This window comes from Mesoplodon densirostris, chromosome 5 (genome assembly GCF_025265405.1).
Source record: "Mesoplodon densirostris isolate mMesDen1 chromosome 5, mMesDen1 primary haplotype, whole genome shotgun sequence".
NCBI lineage: Eukaryota > Metazoa > Chordata > Mammalia > Artiodactyla > Ziphiidae > Mesoplodon > Mesoplodon densirostris.
The window spans coordinates 101,126,833-101,137,969 of NC_082665.1; positions in this window are offsets into that span (position 1 = coordinate 101,126,833).

Here is an 11,137-nt window from a genome sequence, read left to right on the forward strand (position 1 = left end):
TCCTCTCCCTTATTTGATATTTTTGGTCTTGCTGTTCAGCTGGGTGTATAGTAGTATCCCATTGTGCTGACAATTTGGGGGTGGGTGGGTGTTTATTTTTTGGTATCAGAAGGTAACCTTTCATAACACTCATAAAACAATATTGTAGCACTTTTAACAGAAGATTGAAATTGTTAGTCTATAAATTTGTCTCCTCACCTAGCATAAACTCCTTATAGAGAGGAGCCATGTTGTATTGTTCTTTATTTTTGCCTAGCATTCAGCCCAGTGACTGTGTTCAATAGATGCTGGTTTAATTTAATTGAATCAAATGTGTTCCTGCTAGCAATTCTATCAGTGTAGAAGCCAGCATGGAAACCTCTCTCTCCCCTTCTTTTCGTTTTTCAGGGGATCAGTTGGCCAGTGACAGTATGAGTACAGAGAAGAATGACAGTCACAGTGGGGAAAAACAGCATGGTATGTTCCCACTGAAGACAGATACGGGCTGGCAGTCTACTCTGCCTAATATTTAGACATATACTGCAGAGCAAAAACTTGCATATGAGATAAAAGTTTCAAGTTGTTTTTATCAATTTTATTTCAGCCATCTAGACTTCTGCTAATAGATATTACAGGCAACCATAATGTGGACAATAATCAGAAAGTAAAACACAACTTCCAGGGAATAACAGAGAGTATTCATTTCCTTAAAAACAGCATAAAGCTGTATGCTAAAGGCTGTTTTATTTGTATGCAGTAATTCCCAAGAAATGTAATGAAATTCTTGAAGCATATTATTGCACTAGCGACATATTAAACACACACCCAAATACACACACACACACACACATAACAACATAGCTTTGGCTCAGAAGCATCCTAAAATAGTCATGTACCATGCTTCTGAATTCATTCACATAGGACTGAAGTATTCTTTTGTCAATTCACTTCCAAGAGCACTTGGATGAATAGCAAACTTCATAAAAAGATATAAAGATGATAAATACAGAATGATTTGTGATATTATAATAAATCAAGAAATTATTTTGCTATAACAATGAAATGCATGGATTGTCAGAAACATTTTCAAGGAAAAATATTATTATTGGTATCATACCTAAATACTTCTAGTCCACTCCATACTAGAACAGTATTTTTCAAGCACTTCCTAGATATTAATATATACCCATGTACCAATGTCTTAAACATGCCTTCCAGAATATGATGTCTAAGAAAGAAGCAACTTTGCCTGGCAGAGTGTTTTTGATGTTTCTTCTCATTCTGCTGTTAAGATCTGAAAGATGGAGTTCTAATCAGGAAAGGGGGGAAGTGGTAATGAAAAAATGTTGAATGCCTACTGTGGCAGGGTCTGTTGTTAGTCCACAAAAAGGTTTTGTTTTCTGGAATGGCCTCTGTTGATGAGACAAGGGCTGTATTTGGTAGCCTTCCTTGCATCCAAGAATAAGCAGATGTTGATTCTCAGCAGAAGAATGTGAACAAAAGTGATATGTGCTACCTCCAGGCCAAGACTCCTAAAAAGAAGATAAGGCTTCTCTGCTGTCTTCTTTTCCCTAGACCAGAGTGCAGGGGATTCCAAGACCCTAAGATTGTATAGCTGCAAGGTGGAAGAAGCAAAGTTCCCAAACCACACGGACTGAAAAGCCGCTTCTGTAACAGGAACTTGCCTTGGACTGTGAGGACTTTTACTTAGTTAAGCTCCTGAAGTTTTACCGATTATAAAACCAGTTACCTCAGTGACTCCAAAAACTTGACCAAGTGCACACATCGAGGAAAAGAAAAGCGGGGGAGGGGACTAGGATTTTGACCCAGATTTGCCTAGCTCCAAAATCGAGACACTACCAATCCACCCCATATGTCCCTGTAAGTCGTAACATAAACATTTCACAAGTGTAATGCACTTTAGAGATAAATAAGTCCAAACTTGCTACTTTTATAAAAGAAAACTGTGGTAAGTGATTTAGCTAAGGTCACATAGGTCTTTAAGTAACACATTTGGGAAAGTAGATCCAATAATCTTTTCGCTATACCATAATATAGAAATGAGCAATATTTATTAAAATAATGCTCAACTCATACATCATTTATTGCAAGGAACAAATTCTCATTCTATTTAGAGTTTATCCTTTACTTCATTACAAACATTTTGCTGTTGTTCACTCATCTAGGATGGGAGGAGTTGTATATATATACTTTCTCTGTTTGTTTATCTTGTGTGTCTTCTGTTTTCTATGTTTGGATATCTTCCACTCTTTTGAATCCTTTACTTTTTGCCATTAAGTTTTCATAATGCATAAATGTGGTAGAGTAAAAACAAAGCTCTTCAACACAGAATCATAAATTGTAGGCAATAGGAAAAAGTTTATAGTTCTTATAAACTTCTTATTTTACAGACAAGGAAACTGAAGCTTAGAGATTTGAAATAAATTTTCCAAATGTATAAAACTAATTATTAACAAAGCTGAAACTATATCACAAATAATATCTGCCCTTTTTTCCACTTTACGGTCTCAAGTGAAAAATAAAATACTAACTTTAGAACTTTTTTGATAACATAAATACACTAAAGTCAAAATCAAGAAATTAAAGAAATTGGGAGAAATAATAGGGCAGTGCTTGTCAATTTAGATATTCTTCATGATAAAGAGGAAGCCATAGTAGTCAAAGAAAGTATGATAAAAATTATGTAAAATTGGCATTAATATTCACTAATAAATGTTTAGTATAAAACTAGTTCTATTACTAACATTAAATAACACTATCTCTATTACATTCATGATTCTGTTGTGCTTAAAGAATTTTCAAAGCTACTAAAAGAAGAATTTGTTCTATCTACTAGAAGTATGAGCCTCATTATTTTTTTCTTTTTCCTCACACAATTCCCATGAAGTATCATCAAAATACACTGTGTTGGAAAGAATGAAACCTCCCACAAGACTCTTGCTCATTGTGCAGTTACCAAAAAAAGTGGTAGAATCTATGTGCAACATTTGTTTCCAATTTCACTTTAAGGAAACAGGATGTGAAGTCATAAATCATGAGTCGCCGTAACCATCTTGCTGGATGCGCACCAGCAGGACGAGTCCTGGAGTGCTCAATTAGCCCAAAGCTTCAGCTGCTTGGGATTCACATGGTTACCTACCCAACAGTGGGTATTTGATGGGAAAAAAGGCTTTCCAGAGGCTTCTGAAAACACCACTGCTAAAACACCAAGGATATAATAAATGCACATATTGGTCTTCCAGACTGAAAATAAGCTGTTATTTCATCCTATTATTGAAAGTCTGACAGATACAAAGAAACAGGCAACCATAAGAGTTCTGTAATTGGGCATGGAAAATTGGAATAGGAGAGATGAGAAAGATTTCAAGACAAAAAGGGGACTGAACTATAAAATTGCCTATCACAATTAGGCATATCTTTCTTTTCAGCTCACTGAGTTTGGTGGACCTAAAAGCGCATGTTGAAAGGCACTGTTTTTGGTGTGTTTTGTTTAAGAAATAGAGAAACTAAGTACAAAAAGGCATAAGAGTGGATATAATTAAGGCTATGAAGAGTCCAATTAAACCAGGACGGAGAATCCTCAATGAAACCAAGCTCTAACTTTTTAAGGCCATAATTTGATAATTTAGTAGGGGAAAACATAGCCAAAATACCAGGGTCAAATTTGGTTGTGATCTATGCTGCAAAACGTGAGGATCCATTATCTAACTTTACTTTTCGTTGTACTGTATTTATGAAGAAGAAAGTTATTTTTCAGTCATAGCTGAAGCTAGAAACTTCCAACTTGGAACTCATAGAGCACTTAACTGCACCACCTTCCCAAAAAGACAAAGATTTTGGGTAGAAACAGGGCACCGCAGAATGTTCAGTAGTTACTGGTCTGGAAGAGTCAGTCAGGAAAACTTGTGTTATCGCATTCTCTCATTTTTAGTTTCCTGGATTCAGGTACTTTCCTAAGGTAGGCTCTTCTGCTACTCTATACCTCTACTATGCAACACTTTTAATATCTTCTTAATACAGCTGTTTATCTTAAGGAGCTACAGAGTCTGAGGGTCCCAATCTCTACTTTCACAGACATCCCTCCTCTAATATTCAAGTTATAAATTACTTCCGTCTAACTCACATATAGTAGTTTTTTTTTTTAAGAAAGGGAGGAGATTTGAAACTTCAAGACCATTAGAGCATTTAGAAATTTGAGTACACTGCCAGTGACTATAAAATGAGCAGATGTAAGGGTTCCCAAAACTTCAGAAACAATGTCTTGCCTATAAACAGAGCAATAAAAAGTGGTCTACCCAGATGTTTGGCTCCCAATGGCCATTTCAACACTTTGTGTTAAGTCATTGTTGGCTAACTACATAGCCACAGAGCAGGCCTGACTAATCACCCGATTCTGACAGTGGGTAGGAATGGCAAAGGGAAAGCACCTACAAGTTATCAGTAAGCTCTTGCCTCCATTAATTAGACATCTTTCTCTTTTAATAAAGACTAAAAACAAAAACCAAAAAAATATTGGCCTCCTCAGCTGTGTTACAGACAACACCCATTGGGAAAAAAAATGGAAAAAAATGTAGAAAAATATATCCAACATATCAATGTGATCATGAAATAATGTAATGGGAGTTGGATACTTTTATGAGTATAATTGCCCTTTTGAGATGTGATTCCATGAATTTGAGAATAGAAAGTGACTGCCATTATCTTGTTAAATGCTTTGGTTAATACAACAGGATGCTTACTTTCATCTGAGCATCACGGATTGTTTTGATGCAACATGACACTGGAACACAGATGTCAGGCAAATTATGCCTTTAGATCTGGCCCAGGCCTTTCTAAGTTCCATGGAAATGTGGGCTGATTTTTCATTCCAAATTGGCTAGAGCAAAGCAGGGAGGATTCTGAAGGAGGCATCTTTGCAAGAAGAGTGTCTCTCACGATTTAATTTCCATAGCAATTTAAGGAAAGCTTCTGGGGGCGGGGACAGGCAGGGAGTTGGTAGAATAATTGCTCAGATTTGACAGGATGTGAGAAAGCTGAAACACACAGCTTCATGTGCATAATATTAACCTCCACGCATTTCCAAAATGGCCTCTTTATTTTCAAATATATTCTCAACATCTGTGAATAGTTACTCTGAAGCTGAGTGGCATCATGACAGGTCAGAAAATGCCACAGGGCATAACAGTATATATTTTTCATACCTAATCTAAAGTTCCTTGTAACATCAAGTAAGGTGGTTTTAAAATATATACTGACATCTCTCAGAGATTATAAATTTGTGGTTACTTCTGCCTTCTGTTTTATTAGAAATTCAAGGTGACAATAGTCAAAATAAAATCAGACTATGGCTATACACTAAGATGAATTTTTTTCTTATATTGAAACATGGAATTCAAACATCTTAAAAATGGTGAGAATTTGGTTGTTAGAATTTAGCCTTTATAAGATAGTCTTTGTCTGTCAACATGGCTGTATGTGTTACACAGAAAATATGAAGTAGAAAATATTTCAAATAATAAACATGAGGCTGGGTGAAAAAGGGACTAAAGCGTTATCTTGGAAATCAGATGCATAGGGGTGTTGATCCCAGTTCTGCCGCTCATCAACAATGAGAATTGGGTGAATCAGTTTGCCTCCTGGGATTTCATTTCTTCATCTGGAACAGCAGTAATAATATCACCTTATAGGATTACCATGAAACTCAGCAACAACATAAGTGAGGCTTTTCTCACAGGACTAGATTATTGAATGCACTTGATAAATGCTTCCTATTATGTATTATCATCTATAAAGCCATATACCTTTTTTTCGTTCTGCCTACCTTGTACAGCTTGGAAAAAAACCTTACAATTTATTAAGTGGATCAATTTGTGATTTCTATTTTTTCTATCATCAAAAAATTGTCAACTTTAGGTGAAATAATGTTGACCAAATTACAATTCTTAAGTTAATAATGTAACATATTTGCTGATTCACTAGCTCTTCGTGTGCTATAAACACAACCTGAATCTTTCTGAGACCAATAGAAAGGAGGTCTATCTATCATCAAAAAATTGTCAACTTTAGGTGAAATAATGTTGACCAAATTACAATTCTTAAGTTAATAATGTAACATATTTGCTGATTCACCAGCTCTTCGTGTGCTATAAACACAACCTGAATCTTTCTGAGACCAATAGCTTGAAACCTAAATTCAAAATTAGATAAAAAGGTATTTTGCTCATTAGTTTTTAAAATTAATTTATTTTTGGCTGCATTGGGTCTTCGTTGCTGTGTGCAGGCTTTCTCTAGTTGTGGTGAGCAGGGGCTACTCTTTGTTGCAGTGAGCAGGCTTCTCATTGCAGGGGCTTCTAGCATTATGGAGCACGGGCTCTAGGTGCGCAGGCTCAGTAGTTGTGGCTCGTGGGCTCTAGAGCACAGGCTCAGTAGTTGTGGTGCATGGGCTGTAGAGCGCAGGCTCAGTAGTTGTGGTGCATGGGCTTACGTGCTCCGCGGCATGTGGGATCTTCCCAGACCAGGGCTCGAACCCATGTACCCTGCACTGGCAGGCAGATTCTTAACCACTGCGCTACCAGGGAAGTCCCTATTTTGCTCATTATTAAATGAACATTGATTGAATAAATCAAAAGACCTTTAAAAAACAGATTCAAGGAAACAGGCTTTAAAGAAATAAATTTTTAGGTGAATGACTTAATTTTTGGAAGAAAATAAAGCTCGACTTGAATCACTCCACTCTTCTGGTTTAAATGGCTATAGGACTCTCCATTGCATATGGAAAAATTTGTCCAAATTCTTACTAGGACATTCAAGTCTGCCCATAAATTTGTCCCATTGGGCTTCCTATCTCTATTCCTCACAAATCGTTCATATACACCAATGTCACTCGAAATGAGCTTCTCACTTTATACACATCTTAATTTAAGACCTCTGTCGATGTGATAATTGTGTTTAACTTTTTCCAGAATCTCCTTTCCCATTATCATGCCATATCCACGTTTGAACCATATAAATTTCTACATTACCAGTAGAAATATCACCCTTCCCACAATTCCATACTAAATTCATATCCCTTCTCTGAACTCTTTACAGAGTTCCCTGTATCTCTCTTATGATGGATCATGATTAGAGATTATATCTCTTTTCCTTGTGTTATTTTGTTTATTTATGTGTCTGTCTACTAAATTATGTCTTTCTACTAAATTGCTCTTTCAGAGCAGGAACTGTGTGACTGATCCTGATGTGAAGAGGTATTGTTATTTTCATTACCATATAGAGCTCCTCGTTTAAAAAATGTTTTATAACAGGTGAATGAATAACTGAATGAACAAATGAATGAATAAAAATTAGTGTATAAACACCAAAAAAAATTAGAATAGAGCAAAAAGAAAACAGAATTTAAATATATATATATATATAATACTATCAACATTTACCTGGTTGTTTCATTCACCAGTATGTACCCTTTTGTTCTGTTTGAATGGTGGAAATTTTTTTAAACGTTTTTTAAAATTTAATTTTACTATTATTTTTTATACAGCAGGTTCTTATTAGTTATCTATTTTATACATATTAAGGTATATATGTCAATCCCAATCTCCCAGTTCATCACACCACCACGACCTCAACCCTGCTTTCTCCCCTTGGTGTCCATACCTTTGTTCTCTACATCTGTGTCTCTATTTCTGTCTTGCAAACCAGTTCATCTGTATCATTTTTCTAGATTCCACATATATGCATTAATATATGATATTTGTTTTTCTCTTTCTGACTTACTTCACTCTGTAAGACAGTATCTAGTTCCACCCACATCTCAACAAATGACCCAATTTTGTTCCTTTTTATGGCTGAGTAATATTCCATTGTATATATGTACCACATCTTCTTTACCCATTTGTCTGTTGATTGGCATTAAGGTTGCTTCCATGTCCTGGCTATTGTAAATAGTGCTGCAATGAACATTGGGGTGCATGTGTCTTTTTGAGTTATGGTTTTCTCTGGGTATATGCCCAATAGTGGGATTGCTGGGTCATATGGTAATTCTATTTTTAGTTTTTTAAGGAACATCCATACTGTCTCCATAGTGGCTGTATCAATTTACATTCCCACCAAGAGTGCAAGAGGGTGCCCTTTCCTCCACACCCTCTCCAGAATTGGTTGTTTGTAGATTTTCTCACGATGCCCATTCTCACCGGTGTGAGGTGATACTTCATTGTAGTTTTGATTTGCATTTCTGTAATAATTAGTGATGTTGAGAGCTTTTCATGTACCTCTTGGCCACCTGTATGTCTTCTTTGGAGAAATGTCTATTTAGGTCTTCTGCCCATTTTTTATTGGGTTGTTTGTTTTTTTAGTATTGAGCTGCATGAGCTGTTTATATATTTTGGAGATTAATCCTTTGTCCATTGACTCATTGGCAAAATATTTTCTCCCATTTTGAGGGTTGCCTTTTCGTCTTCTTTATGGTTTCCTTTGCTGTGCAAAAGTTTTAAGTTTCATTAGGTCCCATTTGTTTACTTTTGTTTTTATTTCCATTACTCTAGGAGGTGGGTCAAAAAGATCTTGCTGTGATTTATGTAATAGAGTGTTCTTCCTATGTTTTCCTCTAAGAGTTTTATAGTGTCCAATCTTACATTTAGTTCCATAATCCATTTTGAGTTTATTTTTCCATATGGTGTTAAGGAGTGTTCTAATTTCATTCTCTCCCATTGCGGAGCACAGGCTCCGTACGCGCAGGCTCTGCGGCCATGGCTCACAGGCCTAGCTGCTCCACGGCATGTGGGATCTTCCCGGACTGGAGCACGAACCCATGTCCCCTGCATCGGCAGGCGGTCTCTCAACCACTGCGCCACCAGGGAAGCCCTAATTTCATTCTTTTACATGTAGCTGTCCAGTTTTCCCAGCACCACTTATTGAAGAAACTGTCTTTTCTCCATTGTACATCCTTGCCTCCTTTGTCATAGATTAGTTGACCATAGGTGTGTGAGTTTATCTCTGGGCTTTCTATCCTGTTCCATTGATCTATATTTCTGTTTTTGTGCCAGTACCATACTGTCTTGATTACTATAGCTTTGTAGTATAGTCTGAAGTCACGGAGTCTGATTCCTCCAGCTCCATTTTCTTCCCTCAAGATTGCTTTTGTTATTCAGGGTCTTTTGTGTCTCCATACAAATTTTAAGATTTTTTGTTGTAGTTCTGTAAAAAATGCCATTGGTAATTTGATGGGGATTGTATTGAATCTGTAGGGTTCATTGGGTAGTATAGTCATTTACACAATGTTGATTCTTCCAATTCAAGAACATGGTATATCTCTCCATCTGTTTGTATCATCTTTAATTTCTTTAATCAGAAATTTCTTTATAGTTTTCTGAGTACAGGTCTTTTGCCACCTTAAGTAGGTTTATTCCCAGGTATTTTATCCTTTTTGTTGCAATGGTGAATGGGATTGTTTCCTTAATTTCTCTTTCTGATCTTTCATTGTTAGTGTATAGGAATGCAAGAGATTTCTGTGCATTATTATCTATGAATAGTGTCATGTCATCTGTAAACAGTGACAGTTTTACTTCTTCTTTTCCAATTTGTATTCCTTTTATTTCTTTTTCTTCTGATTGCTGTGGCTAGGACTTCAAAAACTATGTTGAATAATAGTGACAAGGGTGGACATCCTTGTCTTGTTCCTGATCTTAGCAGATATGCTTTCTGTTTTTCACCATTGAGAATGATGTTTGCTGTGGGTTTGTCGTATATGGCCTTTATTATGTTGAGGTAGGTTCCCCCTATGCCTACTCTCTGGAGAGTTTTTAATCATAAATAGGTATTGAATTTTGTCAAAGGTTTTTTGCATCTATTGAGATGATCATATGGTTTTTACTCTTCAAGTTGTTAATATGGTGTATCACATTGATTGATTTATGTATATTGAAGAATCCTTGCATCCCTGGGATAAATCCCACCTGATCATGGTGTATGATCCTTTTAACGTGCTGTTGGATTTGTAACTTTCTTTTTTTCTAGTATATTTGTCTGGTTTTGGTATCAGGGTGATGGTGGCCTTGTAGAATGAGTTTGGGAGTGTTCCTTCCTCTGCAATGTTTTGGAAGAGTTTGAGAAGGATGGGTGTTAGCTCTTTTCTAAATGTTTGATAGAATTCACCTGTGAAGCCATCTGGCCCTGGGCTTTTGTTTGTTGGAAGATTTTTAATCACAGTTTCAATTTCATTACTTGTGATTGGTCTATTCATATTTTCTATTTCTTTCTGGTTCAGTCTTGGAAGTTTATACCTTTCTAAGAATTTGTCCATTTCTTCCAGGTTGTCCATTTGATTGGCATAGAGTTGCTTGTAGTCTCTTAGGATGCTTTATATTTCTGTGGTGTCTGTTGTAACTTCTCCTTTTTCATTTCTAATTTTACTGATTTGAGTCCTTTGCCTCTTTTTCTTGATGAGTCTGGCTAAAGGTTTATTAGTTTTGTTTATCTTCTCAAAGAACCAGCTTTTAGTTTTATTGATCTTTGTTACTGTTTTGTTTCTATTTCATTTATTTCTGCTGTGATTTATGTTATCTCTCTTTCCACTAACTTTAGGTTTTGTTTGTTCTTCTTTCTCTAGTTCCTTTAGGTGTAAATTTAGATTATTTATTTGAGATTTTTCTTGTTTCTTGAGTTAGGATTGTATTGCTATAAACTTCCTTCTTAGAACTGCTTTTGCTGCATCCCATAGGTTTTGGATCATCGTGGTTTCGTTGTCATTTGTGTCTAGGTATTTTTTTATTTCCTCTTTGATTTCTTCAGTGATCTCTTGTTTATTTAGTAATGTATTGATTAGCCTCCATGTGTTTGTTTTTTACGTTTTTTTCCCTGTAACTGATTTCTAATCTCATAGCATTGTGGTTTGAGAAGATGCTTGATATGATTTCAACTTTCTTAAATTTATCAAGGCTTGATTTGTGACCCAAGATGTGACCTATCCTGGAGAATGGTCCATGTGCACTTGAGAAGAAAGTGTAATCTGCTGTTTTTCAATGGAATATCCTATAAATGTCAATTAAATCTATTTGGTCCATTGTGTCATTTAAAGCTTGTGTTTCCTTATTAATTTTCTCTCTGGATGATGTAGCCATTGGTGTAAGTGAGGTGTTAAAGT